Below are 15,962 nucleotides of genomic sequence, written 5' to 3'. Positions count from 1 at the left end.
TGTTAAAACGGCTGCATTTACATCTCATTTTACACAAGCACAGTTGAGCAACTGAGTCTGACTGCTCTCACCCACACCATTAACTTAGAGAAGAAGATACTTTATATACAACTTAAACATGAGGGGGGGAACTTGGCATTTTGATTATAGCTAGGATAATGAAATAATTTTGAGAAAAAGAAATCATTTAAAGCCTCGCAAGCAGTGCTCTGCAGGTAATGCATCTGTATTTACCAATACCTACATATATATATATGAAAAAAGTGTGCCTGCTGCACTTTTCACTCAGGCTACGCTTTGGTCTGCTGCTCCCGATAGAAGCATGTGTATTGATGTAACATCCAAAGCAAAATAAGCCTGACCATGTGATCATATGAGATATTTTGGCAGATGCTGTGTGCTTGGAGCCGAGGGGCTGAGGTGAGGAGCATCCAGCGGCGTCTCACAGTTCCGCTAGGCAGCACACTAATTGAGAAGTCGCTCAGGGGTTGAGCGCAGGGGGCTCGCTGCACTGCGCTCCCTATCCAAATCAAGCCCCTGTAAGTGGGGCTGACATGGACCAATCACCATCTGGAGGTTCCTCCACTAAACCCCCACCACTTCCTGACTAGCATGAAAGGATCTGCTGCTTTCCTCCCCCTTCTTCATCTCCATAAAAGGCTCATTACTAAGGTGGCGCAACTGAGGGTCTGAGGCCAAACCGGTCCACATAAACCGCGGTGCATCTATCGGTGAGCAGGCCTGAGTGTTTTGCAGAGCTGCCAGTCATATATTGACAAAGATGGCAAGGCATTCCAGAGTGGGTTCCGTTGTTAGGAGAGGGTAACGCACACAAAATATTGCAGAGCCCTACAGCAAGCATTTCAAAGTAGGTCCAAGGTTTAAGATAGAGCTGGGGTGCTTTGTTCAGTTTGGTTGTTAAACTTGCATGTAAGAGAGACAGGGGTTGATGCTGCAATGTGGTCTATTGAAAGCTGCAAACTTATCACTGTTAAAAAAGGACTGATGCCTTCAGTGACTCTTCGGTCTAAAGGAGTAAGCATAGTAGACATGTCTGGAGAGAGGGAGTTTGCTCGGACCAAGACCCACCAAGATGTACTAAATAATTGGATGCTCAGAAGGTGCGAAAGGCGAGTGAGAACGCCTAAAACAATAAGTCTGAGATCTTGCGTTTTACCCCTCAACGTGTTTCTTAGCCAAACAGTTGGGATTTAGGAATGCTTGCGGATTTACAGACACTACTTGCAGTAAACTGGAGGTGTAGGTTTTATGCAACCCAAATTGGGTTTACACCTAACGGCAAAGCACTAGCCAAAAGAACTTTTTTTGCGTTTGCTTCTGATCCGTCAACAACATGGCTGTCTTTGTTACTCTGTTCAATTCGCTATGAATAGTTTAAAGGCTACCAGGCCATGCTTCAGAGAAGAAAGGCGTTTTTTTGGCCTCCCTCTCAGGGCAGGGAATCCATTCCTGTCTTGTTTGCTGGACTGGGTCTGCTGCTTTATCACAGGTAAAAGAGGAGTTGGTTTTGGAGGGATTGCGCTAGGAGCTTGGAGAATGAGCCGCGAGGTTTTCAAATGGCTGTGTTGTGAGCCAAGATGGCGGACCGCTTCCAAGCTCACAACCCTGAAACAAAAGCCGATCAGTGTCTGCCAAAGCTCTGGGGGCGGCAGAGGGGCTTGCATATCTCGGCATGTCAAGCGACAAGGCTGGTTATCACACTCTCACATGCCGGCAGAGAAGAGATGCCAGCCAAGGATGCAGTGGCACCACCTCCCCAACCACACCTGTGCCAGACAAGGCAATGATGTTTCTTGTTAAAAAAACATTGAACTTCAGTTTTAAATGGGAAAATAGAAAGCAAGACGTGCTGTGCAGTTACAGATCATGCAGACTTATAAAACCCCTGCACAAATCGATCCCTTTCGGATGCCAACTCAAGGCCTAAAATTCTATATTTGATCTTCAAATTGTTCAACTCAGCAGCAGATATAACATGTGGCCGATATTCTATAGCCGCACATCTGCTCAATCTGCGCAGATCATGGACGCACCACAAGCAGAGAAGAGCTCAAATGAGGTAATGTATGCATGGAAATGACCTTCGGCAATCCTCACAAAGAGGGGGCTGAAAAAGGTCAAATAGCCTCCAAACTGTGCTCAAGTTTAATTAAAAAGACAAAGACAAGCGGTAAGTTCCATACGCTTAGCCCAGATTACAGCTTCTCGCTCAGGCGAGCCAGGGCCTGAATTCTTTCAGGAAGCTCCCAGACCTCTTCCCAGAAGGCCTTGCGCCATTTTCCCCATTCCTTTGATGTCAATATAGAGCATTTATTAAGGGCATAAAGGTTAATCTCTGAGGAGCAAGGATATCAAATGGTTGGGAGCGGAGGAAAAAGAAATCCACATAAATGTCGGCTGGATAAAGTTAAGTTACGGGAGTGATCGTCCCGTTGAGTCCAGTCAGCAGGTGCAGGATTTAATTTCAGCATTAAGCGATGGCCACAGTTTCTGGAAATTAATGTAACGACAAGAGCGCGGGGAAAAATGAAGTGCCCATATGGTCGTAATGCCCGTGGAAGTGCTTTCGACAATGAGATGTATCGCGAAAACTATTTCGGGAAAGTCATCTCATCAAAAATGAAGCCCCATAAGGTTAGAGTTGATTCAAGCCTAATATAACCTCATTCAGCAGCTTTGGGCACTCAAATAAATGAGGACAGAATGAGGGTTGGAACAAGAACAGCAAGTACCTATTTCTTTCTATGTAACTATAAGTGATTAAGGTCTATTGTCATTGATGTATGTACAGACTGTCGTGAATTCCTTGGCAGACAAGCTTTCCCCTTTTTCTACTATGTATGCCTGCAGTTCTCTAAGATGTAAGCAAAGAAAAAGCAAAAAAAAAAAAAAAAAAAAAAAGGAAATCAATACAGCTGAATGTGCAATGTGAATGTGAAGGAACTGTAAACAGTGGAAAAACAGCTCCTCCAGCGTTACGATAGCAGATAATATCACACTCAGCAGGTAGTCATGCTTTAAGAGCATGTGTTCCTCAGCCAGCAAGGTGTTTTTCCACGGCCGGCAATTTCAGCCCTAGCAGTCCTACAAGGTATCACCTGTTACTGCCAGGCATCGTGAATGCAAAATTATGGCTTTCTGCAAACATGGTGTATTTCAAAACCATTTAATGAATGCTCTGTGATCATCCATTTTGTGCGTGATTATATATTTTATTTCATTTAATTTTATTTTCATCCATTCATTTTCTTATCGGCTTAGTCCCTTTATTAATCCGGGGTCGCCACAGCGGAATGAACCGCCTTTATTTTATTATATTACATTATATTATATTATATTGTATTATATATTCTATTTTATTACATTCATTCATTCATTAATTTTCTTGTCGGCTTAGTCCCTTTATTAATCTGGGGTCGCCACAGCGGAATGAACCGCCTTTATTTTATTTTATTTTATTTTATTTTTTATATTATATTATATTTATTGCATTATATTATATTATAAATTATATTTTATTACATTTTATTTTATTTTATTTCATTCTATAATATATTATATTATATTATAATTTATTATATTATATTATATTATATTATATTATATTATATTACATTATATTATATTATATTATATTATATTATATTATATTATATTATATTATATTATATTATATTATATTTTATTTTATTACATTTATTTCATTGTATGATATTTTATATTATATTATATTATATTATATTATATTATATTATATTATATTATATTATATTTATTATATTATATTATATTATATATTCTATTTTATTACATTCATTCATTCATTCATTCATTCATTCATTTTCTTGTTGGCTTAGTCCCTTTATTAATCTGGGGTCGCCACAGCAGAATGAACCGCCTTTATTTTATTTTATTTTATTTTATTTTTTATATTATATTATATTTATTGCATTATATTATATTATATTATATTATAAATTATATTTTATTACATTTTATTTTATTTTATTTCATTCTATAATATATTATATTATGTTATATTATATTATATTATATTATATTATATTATATTATATTATATTATATTATATTATATTATATTTTATTTTATTTTATTTTATTACATTTATTTCATTTTATGATATTTTATGATATTTTATATTATATTATATTATAGTGTATTATATTATATTATATTAATATTATTTTATTACTTTTTATTTATTCATTTTATTTTATTTTATTTTATTTTATGCATCATGAATTTAAATGGAGGGGATTCTGCCAATTTTTCAAAACCATTTATCGAATGCACTGTGATCATCCATCTTGAGCATGACTATTTGGCCAGTTTAAGTGAAGACATTAGTTTGGCAGGTGCGAGATAAGATATATAGTAACACAACAACTCCAGTGAGGCGAAACACGTTAAAATAAAATCACATTTAGAGGTACAAAGCAATAAAATGAGGCACACATGCTGGACGTTTGACTTCAGTGAAAAGACCTTTCGCTGTTTGGTAGGGAAACAGTGGCAGTCCATGGCAATAAATCCACAGGGTTTCTTATTGGACCAAATCAAACCCGTCTGAAGCCCCTAGGTGGCCCTTTTCGATCAGAAAGTGGGGTCAGAGTTGACATTTAATCTAGCCTCGGCCTCATGGAGTCTGTCTACCCGTGGCACAGTTGAAGCCATCCAACATTTTGCCTCCCATAAATCCACAAAACAAACAGGACTTGAAAAACAGTCATCCCGCCTTTCCCCTCCTTCCGCTCTCGGCTTATTACAAGGTTCCCATACGCAGGTTTAAGAGTGCAAGCAGTGCCTGGAAAAGGTAGTGTGGATTAGGTCTTTATAGTCCTCTCCCAGATTAGATGGAAATCATAACACAGACCAGTGCACTGAACTCTGACCCCAGCAAAACCAATTTCATTTGGAGAGATTGGAGTGATGTAGCTGGATGTCTATGTGGTACAGTGGAGAAAATTAAAGCAGGATTTGTAATGCATTCAAAGTGAGAGTGCACGGGAGAGGAGGTGAGCACAAATAAATTGCTGTCACTACCCTCCCACACACATCTCCGGCACCCTGTTTCAGTTATAACATTCATTTTAATGGAAACTTGTTGGATTAGAGGTGGTGTAGGGAGATTGGAGGAACACTTATTTGGAATTGCTCTGACCACAGCAATGCAACTACAGTATGCAGAGAATGACAAATATCCATGAGTCTCTGCGAATAAAAATGCAGAATTAATTATAAGTAAACACACCTAGAGACTGCAGGCTAATGTATTGTGTCTTTCTGTTTGTCTTTCACACTTTACAACAATTTACAAAATGTTAGTTCACCTATTTAAGCATTTGTTTTAATTTTCCAATATAAAATGATTTAATAGTTATTATTAATTGTATATTAAGATGCATTTTTATATTTATTCATTATAATTGTCCAACATTTATTCAAAATAATTTTATACTTAGTATTAGTTTTATTATTTAGGTGCATTTATATTTATTTGTTAGTATTTTCCAACATTTGTTCAAAATATTTAATAAATAGTATTAGTTGCAGTATTTATGTGCATTAATACATTTATTAATTATAATTATCCAACATTTGTTCAAAATTATTTAATAATTATTATAAGTTGTAGTATTTATGTGCATTTATATATTTATTTGTTATAATTGTGCAACATTTCTTCAAAATTATTTTATAATTATTATAACTTGGAGTATTTATGTGCATTTATGTATTTATTTGTTATAATTGTGCAACATTTCTTGAAAATTATTTAATAATTATTATAAGTTGGAGCATTTATGTGTATTTATATATTTATTTGTTATAACTGTGCAACATTTGTTCAAAATTATTTAATAATTATTGTAAGTTGGAGTATTTATGTGCATTTATATATTTATTTGTTATAATTGTGCAACATTTCTTCAAAATTATTTAATAATTATTATAAGTTGGAGTATTTATGCATATTTATATATTTATTTGTTATAATTGTGCAACATTTCTTCAAAATTATTTAATAATTATTATAAGTTGGAGTATTTATGCGTATTTATATATTTATTTGTTATAATTGTCCAATATTTGTTCAAAATTATTTTAAAACTATTATAAGTTGGAGTATTTATGTGCATTTATATATTTATTTATTATAATTGTGCAACATTTCTTCAAAATTATTTAATAATTATTATAAGTTGGAGTATTTATGTGCATTTATATCTTTATTTGTTATAATTGTCCAATATGTGTTCAAAACTATTTATTAATTATTATTAGTTTTATTATTTGTGCATTTATATATTTATTTGTCATAATTGTCCAATATTTTTTCAAAAATATTTAATAATAATTATTAGGTGTAGTATTTATGTGCATTTATATATTTATTTGTTATAAATGTGCAACATTTCTTCTAAATTATTTAATATTTATTATAAGTTGTAGTATTTATTTGCATTTATATATTTGTTTGTTAAAATTTTCCAACATTTGTTCCAATAATTATTTAAAAAGTATTATTTAGGTGGAGCTGAGTATTTGTTTTCCATACTGAAAATAAGTTAAACATTCATATTTTTCTTTTATATTTTTAACATAAGGATTAAAATATGTTTTTTTAAATATAATTTATAAATTATATTAAATATATAATATGATATAATAGTATAATAATATTGTTAATATATATAGTTTTACCTTTTAAAATATTTCATAATAATAATAACAACAACAACAATTATTCTTCTTTTTTGTTAACTATTCCAATTTATTTATTTATTTATTAAAGTTTAGACCATGGGTTGTCATGGTGGAGGTGTGGCTTGAGGTGAAAGCAGGGAGGGAGACATTCAAATGCTTTTTTTTTTTTTTAGTTTTTTTTCAAGCGTCTTTGCCCTGTCCTGTTCTAATAGATAGCTCCGCGCTCTGGCAAAAGGTATGCTTAACAGTGCCAGGTGGTGACATCTTAATTTTTCACGGCTGGAAACATGGCCGTGCCCTACTCTCCAATCGCTCCCATGCATTATTCCTGCCTTAAGCACTCGTCCTCTGGGGAAGCAGGCAGGGAGGAGGGGGTATTGTTTTACAAGGCGTCCAGCTGCGGCCTAGTTGCCTTGCCCTGGGTTCTTTTCAAGGAGTTGTCGTGGGTCTGACCCCCTCTGGCTGACAGTTATTAATAATAACGCGCAGCGGGGAATAGTTCACCTTGTGGCGATGGAGCGGCCGCGGCTGTTTAGAGGCTTGCTGTGCAGCTCCTCCAGGGGCTCGAATCATACAGGACGCCACGGGGAACAAATAAAACAAACAGTGGGCAAAGACAACGAAATTCTTACTAACTTTCTTGGGTCATTGCCATAGATTTATGAGAGGTTGTGAGCGTGTTATAATACGAACTCTCAGGTGGCTACGTAGGTGTTGGGAAAAGTACATTTGAAATCTAAATGTGCATTAATCTCATCGCTAAGGCTGTTTGAAAGCATCCTGATTTTTTATTTTATTTTTTTCCTGAGCAAATCAAATAGGAATAGTTCACTAAAAAGGCACGTCTTGGAGCTTCTTTGGCTTTAAAGAAAACACAAAAGAGAGGTAAGGTGTGAATCTTCCCTTGCCTCATGACATTATGATTCCTAGGATAACAATTTGATTCTAAAAGGATTCTTGATCCATCACAGTGCAATTCTATTATTAATAATAACATAATCACAGCACGGTTATAGAGAAAAGTTACGTAAAAAAGACAATAATTTAAAACAAATTATAAAATAATGTATCATTAAAAATGTGATATATTTACATATATTTAACATAAGTATTAAAGTACAAAATCCTACTAAAAATTATTGATCTCTCTTTTGTTTTGCTGTTTAATTACATTGATGACGAAAGGCCTAACGCACGGATCCAATATAATGATACCCATTAGAATTGTACCAACTGCTTACACATACATTTGAGGCAGGGGTGTCAAACTGCACAGTTTAGTTCCAACCCTAGTTCAACACACTTACCTGAAGGTTTCAAACAAGCCTAAAGGACTCAATTAGTTTGATCAGTTGTGCTCAATTAGGGTTGGAACTAAATTGTGCCGAGATGCCGTCCTCCAGAAACTAAGTTTGACACCTGTGATTTAAGGCATAACTGACAATGTTTATGTCAATACAGATACTTTAAAATAATTATTCAATCACCATGTGATCTTCCATAATGTAAAAAAAAAATGCTGGGGTGCACACAATCAATTTGTGTTTGGACAACATGAAGGAATTAAGTTACCTTATTTGTTTAACCAAACTGAAGTGGATTGAACACAATTAAGATAAAGCAAAGGTGAGGTGTGAATCTTCACTTGCCTCATGACTTGATTATGACTCCTAGGATAACGGTTTGATTCTAAAATGATTCTCGATGCATCAGTGCAATTCTTTTTCACAGCAAGGTTATTAAGCACACAGACATGAAAGCAAAAAAAAAAAAAGATTTTCCTTATCTAAATGTATGAAATAATATATTGAAAAAAATCTATTGAAATATATTTAACAGAAGCATTAAAGTGCAAAATTATACTGAAATAATGAATCCATCTTTTCTTTTGCCGTTTAATTAACATCAATGACAAAAGGCCTAATGCATGGATCTAACATAATGATACACATTAGAGTTTCCTGCTTACACATACATTTAGGCATAACTGACAATGTTTATGTCAATACAGGTATTTTTAGATAATTATTTAAGAACCACGTGATCTTCAACAATGTAAAAATTGCTGGGTTCCACACAATCGATTTCTGTTTGGAGGGCCTGAAGGAATTAAGTTAAATTTGTTAACCAAAATTTGAGCAGATTGAACATAAAACAATTAAGTTCTAAAAAGAAAGTGTAAAAATCCCTCCTTCACTTAAAAAAAAGCTAAATATTTTTTAAAATTAGATGTTTAAAGATGGCAGATGCAAGTCATACATAATATTCCACTACTCTATAACTCTAAAACGTTATATATTATGCTATAATTGCCTAAAATAGGTGACGTACATTTTTTTAGAATCTTTTTCACAGATCTATTAAAAGTTTGGCATGATATTAAGATAGTAAAAGAGTAATTGCTGCATGAAGAAAGTCACTCTTGAGTGACCCGGCTTGCATGAAAACTGGTCTTCACAACATTTCGTTTGCAGTATCAAAGTATGAAGTTCAGCAGAAAGGAACAGAAGGCGGTGAGGGGCTGTCTAATGAGACGAAGGGGATAAAGAGGTAAAGTGTCCAGAGCCGCAACACCATTAAAATCTTCACCGAGAAGAAGCCCTTTTGTACACGCTGAGTGCTCTGTTGTAACGAGTGCCGTTGAGACTGAGCGCGAAACACCCGCCGAATCCACACCTCAAGTGCCTGCGATCCTGCAACACTCCTACTGGAGCACCTCTCCACGAGGATTTACCTCCTTAAAGTCATCAATATTTCCTCTTCTGAGTTCATAAGGCCACACAGACTTGTCTGAAAATGTTACTTTTGTAAAGTTGACGCTCGAAACTTTTTAAAACAACACTGTTTTTAATTATTACGGATGTTGTGACCAGTCAGAGTGCCTAAATAATACACTTTTGCTTAGACATTAATTCAAATTTTAATTAAAATTCTTGTTGTTGATAAAAAAAAAAAAAGGTTCATGGAGATGTTATGCATCAACTTCCCACATAATGAAGATTTAGATGATTGTTTTCTTGGCTAATTAAGACTGTGGAGCACCTTTTTAGTCATTAACGGATGAACCGGAGATGGACAAAGAAAAAAAAAACACACCAACTCACGATGAAACTATAATGTATACTGTATAACAAAAATCTCAAATGTCTTGCATCACAAAGACGTTAAGATTAATGACAATAAATAAATTAAATGAAAAGAAAAAAAGCTATTGTTTAACAGACAGAGAAAAAACAAAAAAACAAAAACAATTACAGCACAGGTGCACCCAGAGAAAACAGCTTTATGTAGGATGCAGAGACTTTTCAATAGCCGACCTTGCAAATATGTCCCCGAGGGCCTAGAAATTTGTCAGCTTGAAATGGCGCTGCCAACTTAAGTAACATGGGATGCTTATAAATAATTTTGATGTTTTAAAAACCGATCAACATTCGTTTGATGTGTTGGATAGCATTTTAATCAAGCTGAAGTTAAACACCTCAATGGGAATGGTGAATTGTTCCTCTGTCAACTGTTTTGTTTTGTAAGTTTTATAAAATGCTTTTATCTTAATCCAAAGAGCATGTTTCACCTGCTTTTAAAAGACTGTTTATATGCTGTCTAGTACTTTATCTAGTACTTCTTTTTAAGTAGCATATGGTTATACAAAAACATACATTGTCAGGAATTATTGATCATATAATTTTATATAGTAAAAAAAAAGCTAATTCAAGTGATGCTAGTTATTTGCAGAACTTCTTTAGATGTAAAACAGATTATTTGTTTTTACCACCAGATTGCTATTTAAATGTGCTCAAAGAAATTGTTAAATAACAGAAATCGTACTGCATGGTTTTTGTACAATAAATAACCAACCCAAACATTACATATTTTAAAACTGCTACAAAGTTGTTTCAAAGTTTACAGTTTTGCAGCATTTCTCAGTTATGAGACATTCTGTCTCCACTCTACAATATATAGGCATTGAAGTTGAGAAGTGTTCACGTCGTGGGGGTGATCTTAACAAACTGCTGTTACAAAGTGAAGCCTTTTGGATTTTCACTTCAGATCCATTGTCTTTAAAAGGTTTAAACGAGGAGGTTGACATTCGTCCTTTTCACTAATAATTCTTTAATGTTTAATTATGTGTTTGGCTTTTTATATGGTGTTTTTTGGCTTATTTTCTGTTGTATTTTTTGTTGTAATTTTTTGTATCCTGGTAAATTCTGTTTTTCATAATTTGTGATATAATATTATGGTTTGTTTCTGTATTTTCATATAAAATATCTAAGTTGTATAATTTATAAATGTATATATTTTCGTTTTTCCTGTTATGGAATATAGGATATCATGTGTTCCGGAGGTGTACAAATGGGAGCACCTGATTATGATGAACACGGTCTCTTGAAGAGTCGTGTTACATGTTTTGTGTTAGCCTTTTTAATTTAAAATTGCATTTCTGGAGCTTTGGTGTTGCTGAATTTGTTAAATATATATTTTGCACTTTTTTTTTTGCGTTTCTTTTTGCTTTTGTACAGTTTTTCCATTTCATTTCATTTTTAAAATCAAAACTTGAACAGACATCAAGGTCCTATAATTCTAAAAAAAAATTGTTAAAACATTGTCATTAATTAAAATATTTTTTTATAGTGTGACACAAAAATCATAAGACGAATAGATGGTGTCAAATGATAGAAAATAACTAGCCATTACAATTTCAAAATTTATTCTAAGCTTGTTTTACTTTTATTTACACTTACACCAACACTTACACTCTTGTTTCAAGAGTTGATACTTAGCTATTGCTTGATACTGATTGCAGGTTTGGCATGATGTCCCAGGAGAGAACCCTGAGCTCAAAGATACTTGAGCCCAGGGCTCCTGCCTGGTCATATAGCATAAAACGGGGTCCAAGATCAGCAACGTCTTGAAAGCTCCCCTTGGAAAGGTGTAAATAAGGGGATTCTTCAAAATGAAGATACTTGAAGTAAAACAAACCAGGCTATTTACTGAAGGCTAGGATTTATCTGATTGGTTTAACAATGATTGGGATGCGGGACCAGCTGTGATCAATCATAGCATGTGATCCCTTTAAAAGTAGTTTATAAAACTCCCCTTAAAAAATTTAATTAATCAGAATTTTCAGCGCAAATATTATTTGTTCAACTTAACCCAATTCAAATAAGTTAATTTGACCCACTTTGGTACAATTTTTGTGCATTACAAAAACCAGCAATTTACCCTTTTATCATCCTACATAAATACTTCCATAACTGGATATTTACGACTGCTAAACTATTGTTACATTACTTACTTTCCAACAACGATTCTGACTGCAAAACAGTGTGCAATGCTAGCAGTGCTCTGTTTTAGCATTCAGTGTTTGCCATACCCAAAATCCTATCTAATGCCCTTCAGAGACAGAGAGCAGTGCACTGTTTGTGAACATCTGCACTGGTCATTAGAACAAGCGATGGCCTCAATCTTTCAGCTGCCTTCAAAAAACGACTGTGAGGAGAAAACAAGACAAACTACACCGGGCCGCATTGCGCTAGTCCCGCAGGAGACACCAGGCTAACCTTTAACAGACAACACGGCTGCGACTTTGCTTCTTTAGTGTCACGTCAGCTGGAAGTAAATAAATAAACGCATTCATATTTGAGAATGATTGCTCTTAACTAAACTAGAGCACTGGAGAACTTCTGAACTAAGAAGTTATGCTTTGGTGACCTTTTCGAAATTACAAGGAGAGTTAGCCGAAGGGGAAAAAATGAGTATTGCACACCTGCACAGCACACGAAACATAGATTAAACTAAAATAGCTGATTGCACACGGTTTGTGTTGAGGTCCACATAGTGCGATTTTTCAAATAATTTGTCTCTGTCTCCTTAGGTGGTGACTCTTTGGACTGCTCCGTGGCACAAACCCAAATATGATGCTTCTCATGTTTTTCAAGGGCGATAGTGGGCGAACTTCACTTTGCATGGTGGTGAAGAGCAGCGATTGCATCCGAGGTACAGTGTATTTTCCCCTTTATAAAGAGTGTAAGCCACCTACATTTTTTAATGCCTCTACTTTATCTTTGTCGTTCAAAATGTGCAATCCTGAAATCATTGTCGCAACAAAGTAATTATAATTTATCTGAGCTGTAAATGCGCAGCAAAAATGAATCACAAGACCAATTCCGTCCTCACATTTTGTTGACCTACAGATAAACATGTGGCACATCCATAAATGCATATAATCTGCAGATGCAAAAAACTGTTTGAAAAAGTCAAAGATACATTTTTATGGTTCATTTCCAAAAGTTTACACAGCATAAGGTAGATGCGGACCACAGAGTGGTTCCTGAATGAAGGCCGAGAGAGGAAGGGAGTGGAAAAAAAAGCAAGTTATTACAACCAAACCGTGCTTTACATGTTGGTTATCTTTCACCGATAGCCAGCTTTCCATAACGGTAATAAATCCAGTCATGTTGACTGCTCTGTGAGTTTGCCTGCATTTACAATCTTAGTAAAACCACTGTAGAGGAAAATTGAAGTTGGATTAAAAAAATGAATGAATAGATAGATAAATAAATAAGTGGTCACCCTGCGCTGTCTTTAAAATGGATGCCTGAAATTTACAGTTTTCCATTAACTGATGCCTAACAGCTTCCCTGCTCGCATGCTAGGCTTTCCTGTCGGTAACTACTTTCTGACAGGGTTCATTTTTGCCCGTTTCTCGACTTGCCTTTTTGGTCTGCTCCTTTTAACTTTATCGCTTCCCGCTATGAAATGTAACTGCATCGGCATAAACACTGGCATGCCGGTTATTACCTTTATCATCAATGGAGATGTCGGCTTGGTATCAAAAGCATCATTTGTTGTTGATATGACAGGCCGTTTTTCTGTATATTCAGAGCAATCGTCAGGCCCGACTTGATAATTACCTTCTCGATGCTTTGAATATGAAACGAATGATATTCTATCCTCAAACCAAAAAAACGATTTCTGCCTCTCCTTTCAACAAAACCCCACATCATCCTTGATAAAACATACTAAGGGAGACAGGTCCAGGAAGGCATAAATCTTTTTTTTCCCTTATTTAATTTGTTTTTGTGTGTGTTGCGATAGGGATTATTATTTCTCAGCTGGTGGGATCACATCGCTCATGGTTGTAGACCCCTGAAGAATTCTATTAACCCTGGTTATGTCAGCCTTAATAACATGCCACACTGCTAAACAGGACTGGATTGATTCTGTGCGGACGGTGGGGGTGGGGGGGAATCTTGTATAATAAATCCAAGCATAATTTACTTGGAATAAGGACGGGCGAACGAGAACACAGAACAAAGAGGAAGGGATTAAGTCTATCTCTTATCTCCCCTGCACTAACTTAAGAAAATAAATAAGGAAACGATCCAATCGAGGGGAGTGCGGGAGGACTGGCGATTGATTGGCTCGTCAATGGAGGCTGCTTTTTCTTTTGTGGTGTTGCAGATGTGATTTGAGGGACTGGTAGTGTGCCATGCTCGCCCCTAATTTGCTGCTGCCGAGAAGACGTGGAGCTGGAGGTGAAGAAAGACTTTTTGATGGCCAGAATCGAATCGATTCAGTATCCTTGAACTTTGAGGATGAAAGAATCACATTGGGTGCATTAGGTTTAGCGGTTGAGGTGTTCGAATTATTAAAAGGTAGAAAATACACATGCGCATGGTAGAAACCCTTGGCGTAGCTCATACACTGCCATCTCCTAATGACACATCTATCTCTGCCGCTGTTGTTTGAGGCACCAACTTGTCGTGAATGAAGATGCAGTTTAGCAGGGCACAGTCAATGAGGCTTACTGCGAGATGGTAATCTCAGCCTGCCTCTGGCCCTCTGGCGATGCTTTACAGTCGCGTTTCCCCAAAGCCTGCTTGTGTACCGCGCCTAATGGAGACTCTCTCATCGCCCATGCCAAAATTAAATGAACTGTGCCTTTTCAAAAGCGCCTACTGTAGCTTCTAGCACTCTCACAAAGCTGTGACTCCCTGGAGCATCTCGTTGAGCGTTTGTATCATTTTATATACATAGCGCACACGTTTACATGTACAAGTGTGTGTAACTGCTTGGTAGAAAGACTAGGAGGGAACAAAATGCTGCACTGATTGAGTTGCTTCATGCTAATTCTGATGATACAATGATGGTAAATTGTAAATGAACACATCGTAACTCTGTGGTAATGGTTTTGTTGCATTGATCCTAATATCTTGATAATATCATTAAATTAATATCCTAGTCTTTCGATTCACTTATTTCAAGTGTGCAATCTGACGATGTCAGGCTTGATGTAAATTAGGTTATGTGAGATAAAGAGAATAATGCACTAATATAGCTTCATAAGTATTTTGATACCTAATGATACTCAGTAAACATATGCTGGTCAAAACTGCCCCAAACATATGATGTGTAACATCTCTCAAAAGATCATTTTAGGTAATTTAAGTATCCTAAATTATATATCTATACATTTTTAAAGATGCTTTCATGAATTTCTCAAAGACTAAAATTGACCCAAATGCAACATAAGGACAAATTTTAATTGCATTTTTTAAATAATAGTTTAGAAAAATTGTCGCATGGTCAAAAATCAAAGGTCAAATGACGCAGCCATTTTCAATCACCTAAAGGCCAAGAAAAAGAAACTCAAAGATTTTTAGATTGACATTTTTTTCTGGAGGATTGTTTTTGCAGAAAGCATTTGTCAGAAATGCAGCAGACTTGTTGCTTTAAAAGTCCTGCTTGTTTGGGACCTGGATAGAAAAGCATGTAATTGAGAGGTCGGGTTTCTAGGGAACCCTTCCATCAGTGGACAAAGGTAAGCTGATTGAACAAGAACCAGGGTGGTCTCTGGCTAAACAATGCCCCTCCATCAAGCTTCAGTGTGTTGATTGGATCCAACAAGTGAATCCATTGAAAACTCACAGAAATGGCAGCAGTTTATAGGCTCATAAAGATCCCCTTTCAGCTCCTTTTTCTATTATGAAGAGCAAAGGATATCTAACAGCATGGGAGAACGCTGGGCGTTAAGGGCAGCCATTAAAGCCAGTGTTAACAGCAATATGGCTCATTGTGGCATTTGGCTTTGTTTGCGATTTGACACAAGGCCCAAGAGAGGTCTCTTTTGAATGCGGTTCAGGTTTCAGTGACATCTTGTAACGTGCGATCAGTGGTGTCTACAGGGTGATACAAATAGTGAGTGTTTCTC

The 15,962-nt window shown here is 35.6% G+C and overlaps 2 protein-coding genes across 25 annotated transcripts in view; one reads left to right on the top strand and one right to left on the bottom strand.

Annotated features, from left to right (window-relative positions):
* Positions 1-15,962, bottom strand: part of lmo3 (LIM domain only 3) — a 67,049-nt gene that overhangs the window by 42,825 nt on the left and 8,262 nt on the right.
* The window catches only part of arhgef39 (Rho guanine nucleotide exchange factor 39), a 247,881-nt gene continuing 244,542 nt past the window's right edge, over positions 12,624-15,962 (top strand). For all 5 annotated transcript variants that reach the window (XM_088649793.1, XM_088649789.1, XM_088649788.1 and 2 more), the window contains exon 1: positions 12,624-12,745. The gene's annotated coding sequence lies outside the window, so the exon portion shown is untranslated. The remainder of the gene's footprint in view (positions 12,746-15,962) is intronic.

The sequence above is a fragment of the Danio rerio genome, chromosome 4, assembly GCF_052040795.2.
Source record: "Danio rerio strain M-AB ecotype USA chromosome 4, GRCz13ab, whole genome shotgun sequence".
NCBI lineage: Eukaryota > Metazoa > Chordata > Actinopteri > Cypriniformes > Danionidae > Danio > Danio rerio.
Note: the sequence above shows the minus strand (reverse complement) of the source record. Positions and strands in the feature narration are given on the sequence as shown.